Source organism: Temnothorax longispinosus, chromosome 2, assembly GCF_030848805.1.
Source record: "Temnothorax longispinosus isolate EJ_2023e chromosome 2, Tlon_JGU_v1, whole genome shotgun sequence".
In the NCBI taxonomy this organism is placed as follows: domain Eukaryota; kingdom Metazoa; phylum Arthropoda; class Insecta; order Hymenoptera; family Formicidae; genus Temnothorax; species Temnothorax longispinosus.
In genome coordinates, this window is record NC_092359.1 from 15335546 (window position 1) to 15353905 (window position 18360).

The 18360-nt window shown below is 35.0% G+C and overlaps 1 long non-coding RNA gene and 1 pseudogene across 1 annotated transcript; both read left to right on the forward strand.

The window, feature by feature from the left end:
- Window positions 1-12283, forward strand: part of LOC139808081 (disintegrin and metalloproteinase domain-containing protein 10-like) — a 60045-nt pseudogene extending 47762 nt beyond the window's left edge.
- Window positions 12284-16264: 3981 nt separating this feature from the next.
- LOC139808859 (uncharacterized) lies at window positions 16265-18028 on the forward strand. The gene is made up of 3 exons (XR_011730964.1): window positions 16265-16775; window positions 17077-17163; window positions 17623-18028. It is a non-coding gene; the product is annotated as an uncharacterized lncRNA (long non-coding RNA).
- Window positions 18029-18360: the final 332 nt, after the last annotated feature.

Genomic DNA, 18360 nt, shown 5'->3' on the forward strand with positions numbered 1-18360 from the left:
AAACTTCGCGATGTCTGTTCCTCCAGATATAGGTACAACAATTCTCAGGCATTCTACGAGTCCCTGCTCGGCGAGCACGTTGCTCTCTACTCAAGGGAAAACAATGCGAGGGTGTTAACGTTGGAAACGAGTAATGACGTCGAGTACACGGACGCGTGAGTATTTTGCATTCCTAGTGAGAAAAAGCCCGAACCTTTTTCCTGCTTAACGCACGCAAATAAATCCATTTTATCGTACGTCACAGAACTTATTTTTCAAAGCGTGAGAAAGTTTGGACTAGATCGTACCGGTGTAAAATGTTTTACCTTCAAAGATCTATTTAAAGAGCACGAAGAACAAAAAAATTAAAAAAAATAATAGGAGGAAAAGGACATATAGCAAATGTAATATAAAGAAACATTTATTGTAGACTCTATTTTTCTCAAAATGCAATTTGTTGTGATATGTACGTACGTTTCTCTTTTTTAAATGACTGATTTGATGAAGGAAGGAACAATAAACAATGCGGCAAGCGACGACGGTTTCAACTCTAACGTGAAATGTTTGTTGATTTTGTCTTCTGGGTCAATTCACGTGTCAATTGTTAGCGAAGTACTAGCAACGTGTGTGTCGACAAACGACAACAAGCGTCGCGAAAGTTGAAATAGAATTCGGAGGAACTAGGTGCTCGAGGTTGCGAGAGGAGAGTGCGGAGAGCGTTTTTCATCGCGCAATAAAAGCGACCTTATTTCTCGTCCCCGTCCGCAGCGCGAGCGGCAAAGATCGGATCGCGAGGCATCTGCACAAGCGCGCGACCGTAGATCCCGGAAAACTACCTGCATGCTCTACTTGCAAGCGGACCATCATTTTTTTCGCGCGATACGGCACGGAGGAAGCCTGTATCGAGGTGATGACGAGGCACGTGCAGAAAGTCAACTCCATCTACAAATACACAGGTGGGTGTTCTTCCTCGCGGCGATGATACCGCGTGCGCGCGCGCACGCACGCGGAACGCGCGGTGAAAGATGATCTACCCTAACAGTTTTCGCGGCGGGTCGGGAAAACGGACGATGGCAAAGGCCGAGGGGGAGAAAAAAGTCGAGGAAATTGAAAACTACTTGAGGAACGCGAAAAAACGTTGGGAGAATCTAATTTAAAATGACCAGGGAATATCGAAGTAAAATGAGAAAAAAAAGCGAAGACATTCAGAGACTTTTCGAGGAAAGCCGAGGAACTTTACGGGAATTATGAAAATTTTCTGGAATTTTACCCTTTCTGCCGCGGTTGATGATAATACGAGAAGGAATTCATAAAAAAGAAAAGAATTAATGAAAAATCATTCGTTCGATTTTTATTCGTTGATATTTAAATTTATATCAATTTATGTTTTAATATTAAGCACAATTAAGCGTGATATTTATATGGAAAATACGATAAAAATAATAAATTTTCTTTGTACACAGCGTACGCGTGCATGCAAATTTTTTGTTTTTCGCGTTTACAATTTTGACATAAATAATGTGATAAAAGCGATGGAATTATAAACGAAACGGGAAATTGCAAAGACCGGAGCGAAAAAGCAAATAGTTAGTAAATAATTAGAGGATATAGAGCAAAACAGAGTTTTTGAACATTACTCATGTGAATAACCCAGTTTAATGTTACTCAAATTCTACGGTAATATTCAATTTAATTTGAGAAACACTTGTTGTAAAATATAAACTATGACAAATCTTAATTCTAGATGGAAAATGTAATTCTAAAAAAATATTGATTCTTGTAATCTTTTTTTTTTATAACGAAAAAATTAATTTTTTTAATGTTAAACAAATAGCATATAACACATTTTTTAAAGCTGTACGTGTATAATTTGAAAATTAACACGAGATATGTTTTTGATGCTTTTCGCGAAAAGTGTGAAATGTTTAAAGTATTTTGATAAATGATTTGTTACTCTATATCGTTGTAAAACGTACACCAGTCTGTTTATTCGTACATATGGTATTTTCATTACCGTACTGTGTTCCATTATGTATAACACACATTGTGTGAGTTCCATATTACACGCGAATTACTCTGCTTGGACCAGAGAACGGTAATCACATGGGAGTTGTCAACGTTAGGTGCAAGAAACAGAACTGGAATAATGTACGAGTTTAAGTGAATTATTCCGTTCCGAAAATATGCAATTTAAGAAACAACTAGCGTTTTGAACAGCGTCACGTCTGCTTTCAGATTTCAATCAAGACGGGCGGTCGGATAACATCAGCTTCATGATCAAACGCATCAAAGTGCACAGCGAGGAAGCGTTGAGAGATTCTAATTATCGTTTCCCAGGCAATTACGGGGTGGAGAAATATTTAGAGCTCTTTTCAGGTAAGGACCTCGTTGTCGCTCTTTGTTAATAAGCCGCAATATGGCGTAATGTCAATACGTCAATATGCGAATGAGGACTAAACTGATAATACGTTGATGTTTGCCTTGTTATAGAGGAGGATTATGACGCATTCTGTCTGGCTTATATGTTCACGTATCGGGATTTCGAGATGGGAACTCTGGGTTTGGCATGGACAGGCGATCTCAAGAATGCCGGCGGCGTGTGTGAAAAGAACGGGGTATGCGTGGGTGAAAAGTATTAATAGACTTTTGTAAAATAATGTCGATTATATATATATATTTTTTATAAATTTACGAATAGTATGGAAGTAACTAAAATTTAATGAGAATTACACTAAAATATATTAAATTATAACTTAAATGTATTAAATTTTAGACTAAAAAAATCTACAATAATTTATCTATCCTTATGTGTACTGATCGACGTTACATTTGAAGCACGATCCTATTTATGGCGATCAGCTGATCCACTCCGACAAAAAAATTGATTTTTTATGATGTGATTTCTTTTCGCAACCGTTGAACTGGAAATCGTCGCGAATATGAAACTTAAGTTGAAAAAAAAAATATAAATAAAAAATAATTGTCGAAATAACGTTGCAGCATTACCGCGGCAGCATGAAATCACTGAACACCGGTATAGTGACCCTATTAAATTACGGGAAGCACGTACCGCCTGCGGTCTCTCACGTTACTTTGGCTCACGAGATCGGCCACAACTTTGGCTCACCGGTACGTACATACTTCCGTTAGTCGCGTTCAAAACGGCGCGTTCTATATTCCACGGCCTTTTTATACGATGTTGTCCAGTCAATAAACGAATGACGCTCACGTCATACATCTCATTGTTCTTTCGCGACCAGCACGATCCGGAACAATGTACACCGGGCGGCGAGGACGGCAACTTCATAATGTTCGCCCGTGCTACCAGCGGCGACAAACGCAACAACAACCGCTTCAGCCCGTGCAGCCTGAACGCCATAAATCCCGTGCTCAACAGCAAGGCACGTTCGCCAAAGGGATGCTTCACCGGTGAGTTTTATGCCGTGGGAGCAACGGCGAACGCGATATATCGCGACGTCGCAACGAAACGAAATTGATCGCACCAGCTCCTATCTTCTCGTCCAATTATTCTATCCCCGTTTGGTCTAACCCTGACGGTACTCTGCATTGTTTATTGTAGAACCGCAAGTATCGCTGTGCGGTAACGGCGTGGTGGAGGAGGGCGAGCAGTGCGACTGCGGCTGGGAAGAAGATTGCAGAGACTCGTGCTGCTTTCCCCAGCGCCGTTATCCGCCGCCCACGGAGACCCCGTGCACGCTCACACCAGGCTCGAAGTGCAGTCCTAGTCAAGTATGTATGACGCTTGTAAAAAATGCGAGTTGGACTGTATTGTCGGGGGAATTTTAGGACGACTTTTCTTGCTCAAAATTTAACCCGGACCTTGTAGCCGCGCTTGTGCTTTTTCAATCTTGAATATTAAATGTTAAGCGTTCAAACGTCCAAAATTTTCAAATGTCTGTTTATCCAGCTATGTATTTAAACGTTTATTTAGTTGTTTAAATATTCTAATAGCAGAATACGTATATTATAAAAGTACTATCTTTAAAATGTGCTACATTTTAATCTATTTTTTATGAAGCCATTATATTTTTAATATTCGATAAAATTTCTGTTGCACGATTAGGCGCATTTAACGCAATGAATAAATAATGTTTAATAACTTGCATACAGTATTTTATGCAAAAGATATTAAGATTCGCTGATGCACATTTATCGCTCGATGTTCGTTTATTTTGTCGAAAATATTAATTAATTTAAGCAATATTTTGTTAAATTTACTTGAGGCAATTTACTCACAGATATGCATAACGTAATTACGCGGCGCATCGTGCGTATAACACGACGTAATTTTGACGGCTCTGTTTGCTTTCCTTTTCAGGGTCCGTGCTGTACTGGCGAATGTGAGTACCGTTTCGGAGAGAAGTGCAGAGATGACAACGGCTGCCGCGATGCGAGCTTCTGTCACGGTGATTCTCCGTATTGTCCGCCGTCCATTAACAAGCCTAATAAGACCATCTGTAATCGTGAACTGGTTTGCTTCATGGGGGTAGATATCAGTCCTATTAAAAACCGTACACGTGCTCTTATTAAATGAATAAATATGATCTGTCTCACGTGCGCGAAACTTGTGTTTCACAGGAGTGCACTGGCAGCATTTGCTTGGCATACGGATTGGAATCTTGCCAATGCATACCAGGCCCGAGCGATCCGCCGACGAAGGCTTGCGAGTTATGTTGTCGACTTCCCGGGGAAAATCAACCGTGCCTGTATGTTTATCTCGTATTAAATATTATTTCGTCGATCAATTTGCATAAAAAATTTGTTAAATTCAATTACTTTTCTTCGCAGATCGTCTTTCGACTGGAACTCCCCGCCATATGATATTCCCGACATGTTCTCGAAACCAGGAACTCCGTGTAACGATTATAATGGCTACTGTGATGTCTTTCAAAAATGTCGTGAGGTAAATGGAACTTGGTCACAGAAGATAGTGGAAGATAGTAGGTAACGGCGTTAATTAAAATATTTTATTAGGTTGATCCAAGCGGTCCATTAGCAACTTTAAGGAAGCTCTTATTATCCGACGAGAGCCTCGCTACTTTCAGACGGTGGGTCGCTGAACATTGGTATGCAGCCGCTCTGATAGTTTTAATAGCGATATCGTTGCTGGTATGTATAAAAACATCACCTACATTTTCTCTTAAATTCATGTACTTGATTATATTTTAAAAATAAAAATTTAATTAATTTTTCTATTGTTTATTATTTTAATTTATTATTTTTAATTAATAACTAGTTTGATGAGATTGTTGCATTAAACAAGTCTATAGAACAAATATATTTTTGTTAAAATAAGCGCAAAAAACAATAATTTCATATAATTATATATGTTAAAAATGTTCAGAAACGACTAAGGAAAAGAGATAAATACAATGCTGAGAGTAAGTGTAGGGACACATGCATAGTAGGCTATCGAAATCTAATAATATTTGTTGTAAAATAATTGGAGATTAATTGCTTTTTACAAAAATTATTTGCTATTGCATTGTTGTACCTTTCCGAGTACCTTTCCCCCTGCGGTGCGTACATTTAATTAGATTACTGATTAAAGTATCACGTAGAAGCAAAAATTCTTGTGGCTGCCGTATTCTAGATAACATAAACTTTAATTAAAGCTTTGAATAAAGTAGTGATTTGAATTTCTATTGTAAATTACATTATGTAATTACATATTGTAAATTATTTTTTATTAATAAAATATCGCCTAATAAATATGTAAAGAAATGTACATATATATATATATATATATATATATATATGATATAGTATGTTATTTTTTTGTATTTCTGCCAATTCTTGTCAATGAAAAAATAAATAAAATATAAATTTATTTACAAGCACGTAAGATTTCTTTCTTTTCTTTTAGGTGGCCAGCATGAGATTACTGGGCAAACGACCGGACCTGAAGCTAAAGTCCGTCACGATAATCCACAGTTCTACGACGGAAACGGTACGGCTTCCACCGGAAGGTACGGAAGGAGTGACGGTGCATCCACCGGCACGTGCCAAACTTCCTCTTAGTAAGAAGGTCAGAGAAAAGAGGTGTCATATCGCAAACATAAAGATGGTGGACACGCGGACAAGTCTAAGGTAAAATTAATTTAAATAAGAGAATTAGAAAATAGACTTGTTTATTTTAATTATCGATGTATTAATATAATAATTTGATTATATTAATATATTAATTTAATATTTGTATCTCGAAATTTAAATTCTTAAGTTTTTTGTTTGCATTTAAAGGACGCCAAGAAGAAACAGCAAAACCAACAGACGAAGAGATCATCTACCGGACAGGTGGACGATTTTGCGCGAAAAAGACCGGCCGAAGTTGCGGCTGCTGCAGCGCAGGAGAACAAACGGAAGAAGATTACATCGGCTAGAGATAAAGGACAAAGTACCAGCAATAATCCGGCCGGCGGCAGCGGCGGCGATAATGACAAGAGGAAGCGTAAGAAGACACATAGAAAGGAGGTGATCGACTATTCGGCAATGCAAACGGATAAGGAACCAGAAACAAACGCTGATCCTAAAAGCAAGGTGCGCTCTTGGTTATTGGCATCTTCGCAATGCCGACCAGAAATCGGTGCACGGACCAACGTCAATGGTTTGCCGAAAAGCAAGTCGACCCCGGTGGGTCTGACGGTTAGCGGAGGAGCAGTGGGGTCCAGAGTTGCCGGTGTCGAGGCAACAGGCGTTGACAGCCACTCGACGTCCTGGTGCGGAAACTGGAAGGGCTGGTGCGGAATTGAAGAACTCGTCGAATTCCCTCGCCAGGAAGGAACGTGCGAGGCTTCAGGTGGTGTACAAGCCGCCGTTCCGGTTCAGCGTAAAGCTACGCAAGTCCGATAAAGTAGCGCAGGCACCGGCCACAGCTGTAAATCATACGAATAGCAGAACGACGAAACTGCCGAGGACCGGGGTGCTTCTGCGAACGGTCAAGAGGAAAGATCGAGTTAGGATAGGCAGAGCACGCCAAATCGCTCCTACCGGCATCGGAAACAGCGGCGGTGATCTGCCGGAACCGGCCAACTCCGACTTGCACACCGTACCCTCCGATCTGGAAGTACTGCTATCCGAGAGCGAGTTTCTCTTCTCGGACACGTGACCATGGATTTCGATATTGTTTGAGTTTATTTCGAATCGCTACGCGACTAAGTAGGTCTTGCATAATTTCATCCCTTGTATCCGAGCGCGAGAATAAATAATACTTTAGGATGCGCGCGATGATAGATAGTTTCGCGTTGAATAGCTAGCTCGTGCGTGGAAAAATCCCGTCCGAGAACGTGGAAGGGAAGATTCGTTTAGTTGCCCGATTTATCGAACAATCTTGGTTTGTTTTTCTTTCAACTGTTCGCTCTATAAGCACACGTCGCAAAGACGTGACATTGATTTTCGTCATTCTTCCTTTCCGCATCTCTAGAGTGGAGCAATAGCGCGGCGACAGATTATACGTTTGCGAACGTTCGCGCTGTGATCGGCGATGAACGTTTCTCACGCGCGATTGCGATGAACGGAATTTGCGCTGACGAACGTATAAAATGTGTCGGCGTTAGTTTTTTCAACGATCAAGCCAGTTTTCTTCTTCCAAAGAAAGGGGCCAAATCCATCGTTTAAAGTGCGACTGGTGTAAGCGCCGCAAATATATAAATATTGATCTACTCGTCTAATATTTCCCGGAACTATGCTATGAATGCAGATTACAATTCGTTTTCGATGGTAGCTTTAAATTTTCAGGGATCAGTGCGCAACATTAATCTCAAAATGCAAACGCGGTATTTTGGGACGTCGAAAGTAATGCTTTATCTTAAAGTCTCTTTACACTGTGCCTGTGCTGTTACTCTGTACCCTCTTTTCTGACGCTTAGGGAAAATCACGTCTGAGAAATGGCGTAGTTTTCATTTAAATGGCGATATATCGGTCGTAAGAGGATGACAAAATTGCGTCGGCAGCCTTGATTGACTAACTTTTATTAGTCGCTCCCTTTGAGATTATAGCCCTAGTTATAATGTAGTCGTAACAGACACTACATTACGGTCGTTGCTATGATACGGCTATAAGATACTCTATATTTTAACCCTAGCTGTAACATAGCTATTATATACTTTATATTATGGCCCTAGCTATAATATAGCTAAAATACATTATAAAATTGCGACATATATCTTTAGCTATGATATAATTAACACGTAACTCTATATTATAGCTATTGCTATAATGTAACGTACTAGCTAGGGCTATGGTATCGACGTAGAGGAACAACACTTAATGTACCACTTAATGTATCAGAGCTGATCTGACATTGATGGAAGAAACCGTAGAATGTCAGGCAAGTTCCGAACAGATCGTCGAGAGGGTCTCTTGTTTCTTCGCCGCCCGATCTGCCTGTAACGTTAAAATAACGTTATTATTCACTCGTGGTTCCTATTGTCGACAATTTCTAATCGCATCTCGTGAAGCTTCTTATCGGATATACTTTGCATCTTCAGTACATCCGTGAGAATCACGAGACGAGCCGACAACGGATATTGCTTATATTTTTAAGACTATACAAAATATCTTCAGTGACACCCATTACGCCGACTTTTGGCGATTTTCGTTGCTCGTGATTGTTAACGGTGGAGACGTGCTGTTTCTCCTATTTCATACTCGATCTTCAAATGTTGAAATCCAATATCTGGTGCTATCATTTGGTATACTTATGCCTCTTACATGTCTGACCGCATTTCTGAATGTAACTTCTATTTGTACATATGTTTTATCGCTCAGACATTCCTGTTCGCTCTGCAAAAGATAATTGATTTAATTAGAATCGATAGATAATTGTTCTTTTATAATTAAATTTCTTTTGTCAAAGAAATTTCTGCAGAAAGATATCCATATAATCAAATTTACTGTACAATACTTAAAGTAGAAAAAAACATTTTTAATTTCAAAATTAAATTGAGGAGATACGGTTACCATTTGTTTCGTATTACAAGCGTTTTAAAATTCATACATTTACAAAATGGACTTCTATCGATTCTGCTTAATTGATGTTCTTTTGCAACGCATTGTCGAATGTATTTGCCGAGTTTAAGTTCCTTGCGCTCGCGGCACGTGCACTCGAGCTAAAAGCATATCTCGATACAGAGTATTGCGAGTTCGCGTTTCACGAGTCAGCTTCATGTGCATTCCCCTCGGGTGTGTCGCCGTGATCCCCCTGAACTGCCCACGATTTCACCCATGACGACAAACCGCGATAAGCCGGCTTGGTTAATCGTTATGAAATCAACTAAACTAGCTCTTATTAGCCAACACGTATGAGTACGGTTAATGCATCCTCTTTAAGATCCGTTTACGATCGCCGACTTCTCATACCACCGGCTCTACGTGTCGAGACTATGAGGAGTCGCTTTGTATAATAAAGTAACAAGGTCGGATCGATACGGACTCGATACTCAAGGATAATAACATTAATAATATTAATACGCTCGTTGGCGGCATTCATTTTTGTATCATTCCTTAACAAGAAGTATTATTCAGCGGGAGAACGAGAGAGATAGAGATAACGTAAAAATAACTAGTTACATTTTACGTATAAATTACTAAATGATAAACAGGGTCTGATAGGTTTCTTTTAATTTGATTGAAGCTATTTGACTAAAATTATTAATATGGCTGCGTATACTTGTATAATTTAACGTAAGCAAGTCGTATTTAATTTAAAATATACACTGTTCGAAGTTAAATGAATTAACTTCTCCGGCGAGTGAAAGTTTTATCTCCAAACCATGTACTATTTTGAATTAAAGAAAGCTTATCGCTAATTAATTTTATTTCGTTCTTTATCTTTTCAAAGAATGTGTCAATCAATTATTAAAACTTAGCGCTATATTCTATTGATACGCATTTGTTAAGTAAAAAGTTGAAGCCTAATTTGTTAAGTGAGCGATATTTTAACTTCCAAAGCTCATAAGAATATTTATAATTATTACGTATATAGGTAAGCTAAGACTTCGCAAAAATTGTGCTTTGTCTAATGCGGTAACTATACGTGGCCGACCGTATTTTGTACGTCCATAATTAGTTCTACAACTGCGAAGCTGGTGTTCATAATTCAACAATTCGCCAGAAAGATCCGCTTGTGCGCGCGTATGTGTGTATGTGTGTATATACATACATACACACGCTCCCGTAAATGTACTTAATTCATAAGAAGATGTGATGTTACTTTTACATGAACCCTTAGACAGAATTGCTTAAATTTTAAGGAAGCGTGCTTTTACTTTTAAGACCGAGCTGTGTTATATCCTGTCTTAAATTAATCGGGAATTGAAATCGATGTCATTTCGATGAGTTAAATTCTCGATGCTATATCGTGGATTGAATAAAATTTAATTTAATGGGATTTATTTTATAAAATTGGACGCGTTCTATAAAAGGGGAATTTATCTTAACGTAATTCTTAACTTTGAGTAAGAAGTTAATTTTTAATTTATAAGCTATTTGAGATATTTGAAAAATCAATACGTTTTACACATTGAAAACAGAAGAGAATAAGAAAGGATAAAGAAATATAGCATCTGCAGCATTTAAATCCACTGAAATCTCAGTTCAATTCCCGAATCTTTAACCAGTTTAACCGATTATAAGCCATGTCGCGCGATTCACTTTGTTGTGCCTAGTCGCTGCGCAGAAATCGCTACGAATTCGCGTGCGAGCGCGGCGAGCGTTTAATCCGTATTAATCCGAACACTCGTTAACTTCGTTCGTACCCCGTTGTGTCTATATGCATCTATACATATACATATATATATACACATATATTGTGATACATACTTATATATGTCGTATGTACAAGTAAGTAGTACGTATTCCGCTTTGGTCGTAAGATTTGCGTTATAATTTAAAAAAAAGGAGGCGAAGAACGAAAAGAGGGCGAAAACAAGAAAGCGTGTAGCTTGATCGTAGAATCAGCAAGTAGACGGCAGAAATATTCAGATATTCGGATTCTGTAATGTGTAGATGATAAAACGTAGCTGTTACCCTTGTGTAGTCTGTCTACCGAGAGACTTAGTCGCGGCGAAGTGAATCAAATTCGTAAGTGTGTATTGTTACGCAATTAACAGTTTTCTAACGATCCTAAGAATTCGGCGAGCGCGATGGAGAACATATACATACGAGAAGAATTTTGTGCCATTTAGAGATGTCGACGGACATTTAGCAATCGAGAAAATAATCAATTAATAGCGAAATCAAAGCGAAACGTTCACTGAGAAACGTGAATGAGTTTAGAAAGGAAAATAGATAACAATCTGTTTTAAATATCACATAACAACATCCGTATTTTTTCATTAATGCACGTTTTAGCATAGAAACTTAAACGCAACTCTTTATTTAACAAATTGAACTACGCACGATATATTAACCACTGTACTTATTCTTAGTACTAAATTAGAAAAAAATAATTATAGTTGTACTGTTAAGGGAAAAAACCAGTAAGAGAATCAAAAACTTTTCACGAAACATACATGTACTTTAAGGAGATAACATAATTGGCGTTAAAAGGAATTTTGATTTCTATTCAAATTAAGTGAATAAGAACAGAATAACAAAGTTAAAAAGTTTCCAATGGAAATTAGATTCCTTCTAACTCCGTTTATTTTACGCGGGAAGATTGATTTACTTTTGTAAAAGGATAGTAGCTGATCTCGAAGACTGTCGTGCGAATTATCTAGCAGGGAAAATTGCTGGTGTTGCCGTACCAGTGTATAAAACTTTCCCGTATGTATGTGTGCTCGTCGTATGATCTGAGAAAGCATCTTAGTTCAGTAGTCGTAGCTGAACACACTATTTTTGATCCGCGAGTGACGATAGGGCTGAGCCGACTAGGCGCCCACTCAACAAATTGATTGCTCGTACCTACAGTTAAATGCCGTAGTCATTCCCGTTAAGCTCGAGTGCTTCTTGTTCCATTTAATGATTAGTGGCGGGGTGGTGGGATCGCACGTGTCCCCCCGCATGCCAAATGACACAACACACAACACTCGGATCCGAACAAAGTCGAGGGCACAAGTGGTCTCGATCCGAACCTATTCGGAATATTTGATACGTCCGAGAGGCGAGACTGTTATTATTTTAACTCTTATCGCGTATCACATAAACTTATAATTGATATAAGATGGGGCTGCTGTATTTTTACACGGACTTTGTACAAAATATAACGGAGGAGCTCTCGCGGGAAAACCCCGCGCCGGCGAGATATGTACATACCTGTATACCAATAAATACTAGACGAAATGTGGAGGAACGAAGAAGCTACGACCGCGCAAGAGAAAACGAGCACACACGTGTGTGGTATATAGTAAAGCACGTTTTTATTTAGTACAAGCCTCATAAATAAAATAATATGTCCTGATTTTTATGGATAAATAGAAGGGACTATTTTTGGGACTGAGAAATACTTGTTATAAATTAAATATGATAAAATTAATAGAATTACTTAAAATGGCGTGTGTTTTAGACGTCAAATGAATTTTCAGAATTCTCGGTTTTCGCACTCGTTATTGCGCAGTCGTGATTTTTAAACTTTATTAGCATTATTCTATATATTTACTTCTTGAATATGATGCTTTTATTATGTATTATATAAGCAGATTTTGAGAAAACTTCCGTTACACTTTTTCGTGTCGCGAATCGAACTCACTACCGTTCCTAAAGAAGTTTTACTTCAAAAATTTCCACGTCCTAGGACCCATAAGATTTTTTAACATTTTAAAGATATGTTGTAGACAAGTACACATGGAACGCCGTTTTACTTTTTAATAGCATAAATGATATTCTACTTAATATAAAAGTTTCAAAAAATAGTCTTGAGAAAAATAGCTATTCTTACTAATGAATTAAATTTATGTCAAACATAATAAAAATTGGATAAATTAAATTATGTCAGGACATAATAAAAATTCGGAATTATTTTATGTCCTGACATAATTTTAATTCCGAATTAAAATTATGTCTGGACATATATAAAATATTTAATTTCGAATTTTTATCACGTCCGGACATAATTTTAATACATCCATTTTTATTATGTTTGACATAATTTTAATTTGAGAATTAAATTATGTCACATCATAAAAATTGAATGAATAAAATTATGTCGATACGTATAGTTATTTGTGTAACAAGTGTCGTAAGATGAAAATTCCCCCTTCGGCTCGTGCGTACTCCGCACCCGGAATTTTCATCTTTACACACACTTACACTTCTTATTTTATGTTGTAGTGCCTGGAAGTGGTCTATCACGCACGTGTGCGTGCGTATGGGGCACTTTCCATGCACGTGTTGCATAAAAAAATTCCGAATTTTATGGTGTCGACATAATTTAATTCATTTAATTTTATGATGTCTTGACATAATTTTAATTCATTCAATTTTTATGTTTCAATTTTATTATATCTCGACATAATTTTAATTCATTCAATTTTTATGAGTCTCGCATAATTTGATTCATTCATTTTATGTCGACATCATTTTAATTCATACAATTTTTATGAGTCTCGACATAATTTTAATTCATTCAATTTTATAATGTCTCATTTTATATGTCTAATTTTTAGATCTCATTTTATGATCTCAATTTTTATGATGTCTCGATGAGTTATGATGAATTACTATGATGTCGGAACATAATAAAAATTCGGAATTATTTTTATGTCCCGGACATAATTTTAATTCATTCAATTTTTTATGTTCGACATAATTTAAAATCATTAGTAAGAATAGCTATTTTTTTCAAGACAATTATTTTTTGAAACTTTTATATTATGTAGAATATTATTTACGCTATTAAAAAGTAAAACGGCGTTCCATACAATTTTTATGATGTCTCGACATAATTTTAATTCATCTATATTTTATGATGTACAGACATAATTTTAATTCGTAAAATTAAAATTATGTTAGGACATAAAAATAATTCCGAATTTTTATTATGTCCCAACATAATTTTAATTTATCCAATTTTTATTATGTTCGACATAAATTTAATTCATTAGTAAGAATCGCTATTTTTCTCAAGACAATTATTTTTTGAAACTTTTATATTGTATAGATTATTATTTATGCTATTGAAAAGTAAAACGGTGTGCCATGCAATTTTTATTATGTATATCAAATTTTTATTCGATGAATTAAAATTATGTCGTGACATCATAAAAATTGGTTGAATTAAAATTATATCGACACGTAAAAATAATTCCGAATTTTTATGATGTCTTGACATAATTTTAATTTATTGTGATTTTTCTTAAGACTATTATTTTTTGATCTTTTATATTGAATGGAATATTTATTATGCCATTAAAAAGTAAAACGGCGTGCCATAAGTACAGGTAAGAAGGAAGCGTCAGAGTCAGTCGAGGATCGTCACTTGTCCATTCGATCATCAAAGTCAAGCAAAGTAGGCGCGGTATACTCGGATGGGTGACCGACCGGCTTGAGAGAGCAGTTTTTTCAGATAGACGCGCGGTTGTACGCAACAGTAGGAAAGCGGTTTTTATCTTTTACTAGAACACTGGAAAACCTTTATCGAAAATATAGGTAGCTTCCGGCATCGTGAAGAATTTTAAATACAAAAGAACCATCCATCTTGGATAAAAAAATATATCTATACAAAATACAAAAATTCTAGATAAGCATTGGGAATTATAGAAATTATTAGCAACAAACTAACAAATCCTCTTAAGTCAATTTAATCGATATTAAAATAAAAATCGTTTAAATACAGGAAGATTCTTATATGTTTTTATTGTTATTTTTATCGTAATTAGATTCTAATTTTTTTTAATTCTAAACATATTGATAATTATATCTTTTTAAAATTCTTAAAATTATTCATATCTTTTATTCATAAATGGTTGTACAATAACATATTTAATTGTTTCTCATTTAACTGTTTAAGTTTATTGAGTCCCATAGGATTTTTAGATTGACACAGTCTTTCTTGAAATTTTGTAAAGTAATCTCTTCCATATGCGTAACCGAAAATGCGAAACGTTTCTAATTGGTTACGCGGAAAATACATGCCATGTGACTTCAGCCTAACTCGTCTCGTGTATTGACATACAACCCGATAAATAAACCATATATATCCCTCTCTTTGACCTTTGTAAGAAGTTTTGCACACGACAATTAAGGCGATTTCTGTAAACCACACGTTTAGTATCAGTCGTATCAGACATTCTGTAAGTAGGTTAGTTACATACAGCAAGGTAATAATGGAATTGTCAGAAGATAGGTGGCAATGGATCCGGAATTATTTCGATCGACCTAAACCCTTTATTTGTTCGGCAACATGCATGGAATGTCGTAAAAAAATTAAGGCTCATCAAGAACGTCCTTTCAAACAAAAATTAAGAACACACTTAGGTAATAAACATGGAAAATATCCCGATAAATGGCATAGTGAACTATCTGAAGAGCTACAACAATATTATACGGGTTCAAATGAATGTAAGGCAACATGTAGAAAATGCGGGACAGTACTTTGTTATTTATCGAACTATGGGACTTTATACCGACATAAAAATATATGTCCTTTAAGAAGAAACCAGAACACAATAATGCAGAGTCCGATAATCCAGATCTCCAATAATCAAAATGAGTAAGTAGATATTATATTATTCGATTTCTATCATTATTTTACGTATAAAATAACGCTTGTAACGTTACATAGAAAAGTGTAAAGAAAACGTTAAAAAATGCTATTAATATATAGTGATATTTTACACATAAGTAGATCATCAATTTACAAACAAAAATATAGCAACAAAATTTGAAATAATTTACAACATAGTTTTAAAGAAATTGCAAAAAAAAAACAGTAAAATTATTGCTCGTGATCGGACTTTTGGCGCGTACGGTACGAAATTCTATAATTTTTCACACATTTCACTTTATTAAGTCAAATTCAGAGCAAATTTACTCTTGAAAATTTTTTTGCTGATTTTTTTTAAGAAAAAAGTAAAGTAATAAGTTATTTACAGTTACTGAATCTATGTCTTTTACATTCTATTAGACTTGCCGTAACTATTTATATTTATATACATTTTTTTTGTCTTTGGATATCTGAAGGGTTAATATCGGTGTTTTTAATATTTCCATGACTTTTGGTTAGATCGGTACCTCCAAACATTCTTAAAAATATTTATAACAAATTTAATATACTTCAGGAAAGTCTTCACAAAAAAAAATTTATTATAATGTTTAGAAAGCGTTCCGACATCAGCTGCAAGAATAAGCGAGAAAAAATGGGTCTTTATTTTAAAAAATTAAGTTTCTCTTGAAATAATGTTCTGCCTTTGACCTAAGGTAAAATAAAAGTCACGATCAGAACCGATTAACATCAAATAACTTCTGTCTGAATATATTTCTAATTCGGCTTAACCTTGATAAAAGGGATGACAGATTAAAATGGGACACTCTGTATACGTACAAAAATCACAACATTAGTTTAGTCAAACATTAATTGTATCTTTTTCTCAATTTTTCTTCTTCCCTCCCTCACTCTCATAAGTCTCATAACTTCGCTCCATTACGGATCACATTAATAAGTACAAAATAGCATCAAATAATGCATACAATTATAATATTTTAAATACGTTTTAATACAGGCCAAGCACTTCAAGTTCCACGGGTTACATTACGAATGCAGAACGCCAAAGTCAAAGTCCACCTGATTTGCCTGTTCAATCATTTGTACAAGCTACAGAAGAAACAGGCGCACTTGATGAGTAAGTTATTCACTTTGCTTATTTTATACACCATTATACTGATTTGTCGTAAGGATAATTTATAACTGCAATATTTTAAATAATTTCTCTAATTTCTCTATTTTTTAATCACCTCACAAAAATAAACAATATTTTCAATAGTTTAGTAATGTAGGTACATATGACTATAACTTTTAAATGCGATCTTTATATTAATATCGCCTATGTTTTATTTTTAATCATGTGATATATAAATTTACAAGAATGTTTTGAGTACTTTAGAATCAATGATCTCACTTACAAATTGGAATGATCTATTTAGGTCAGACACAGAGTTGGACGTTACTTCATACGAGGAACCGTAGGCATCATTTGAACAAACAAAATGACAAAGAAGAGCTATAGATGGGTAATTATTCGCTTTGGTTTTTACATTATGCATATTATTGTTCTACACAACGTTAGGTTTCTTCTCTCCACAATAACAATAAATTTAAAAAATTCACTTGATACACACATGAAAACCTTAAACAATAATTACTATAATACAAAAATACGATTATGCATTAATAAAATTCGATGTTTATTTAAATTTTCGAATAATATTTTGTTTTTATAATTTTATGATATTCATATAACGGTAACTTTTTAAACACCGACTATATCATTCCTGTTGAATTCTTTGGTAAATATGAAAATTTGAAATGTAAAATACCGTGTGGAGTGTAAATTACATCTCACATTGTTTATGCTGTAAATATTGAACAAATTAATACTTTCTTGTTTTCTGTTTGATGTTGTTTATTGTTGCACACATCTTAAAGTTTATTAATAGATTGATATTTTATTTCAATATTTTTTTCCATAGTAATTGGATCTTTATTGAAATGAATTTAGAACACTCATTAGAAGAAAAGAAACCTGGAGTACAAAATACATCTCATGCGCCTACTGGAGGGTTAATTATTCAACAAACGACTACATAATGACGACCACTCTAATTCCGTTAGAAATTTGTCAACGAGCAATCTCAACTCAGATAAACAAAAGAGAGACGTAACAGATCCCAATGACAAGTAATTATTCACTTTGTATAAGTGTCACAACACAAAAATATATCCTACTACGAGAAGAATTATTCCCTATACGAATTCAACATGTATTGATTTTTTACACAAAATTTCCCGTTTATTTTGTGTAAAATTTATGTAACATTAATTTATATTATAAATTTTTTCGGTAAAATGTGTATATATATATATATATATATATATATATATATATATATATATATATGCACTTCCCGCTTTTTCTTTACATAGTTCGAATGTGTATTAAGCGAATTTTATTAATTCTGTGTATCTTCCTAACAAAGCATAACTAACTATAAAAATAAATTGAAATATTAGAAAACTCTATTCTATTATTTTGTCAACTGTTTATTTATTCTTGTATATAAAGAATATATAAAAAATATATAAAAAATATAAAATAATTTTATAAAATTAATTTATAAATTATTTATAAATTATTTTTTTATAAAAAAATGTAATATTTTAAATAATATAAATTAAAAATTATTAATATATATTAATTAATATTAATT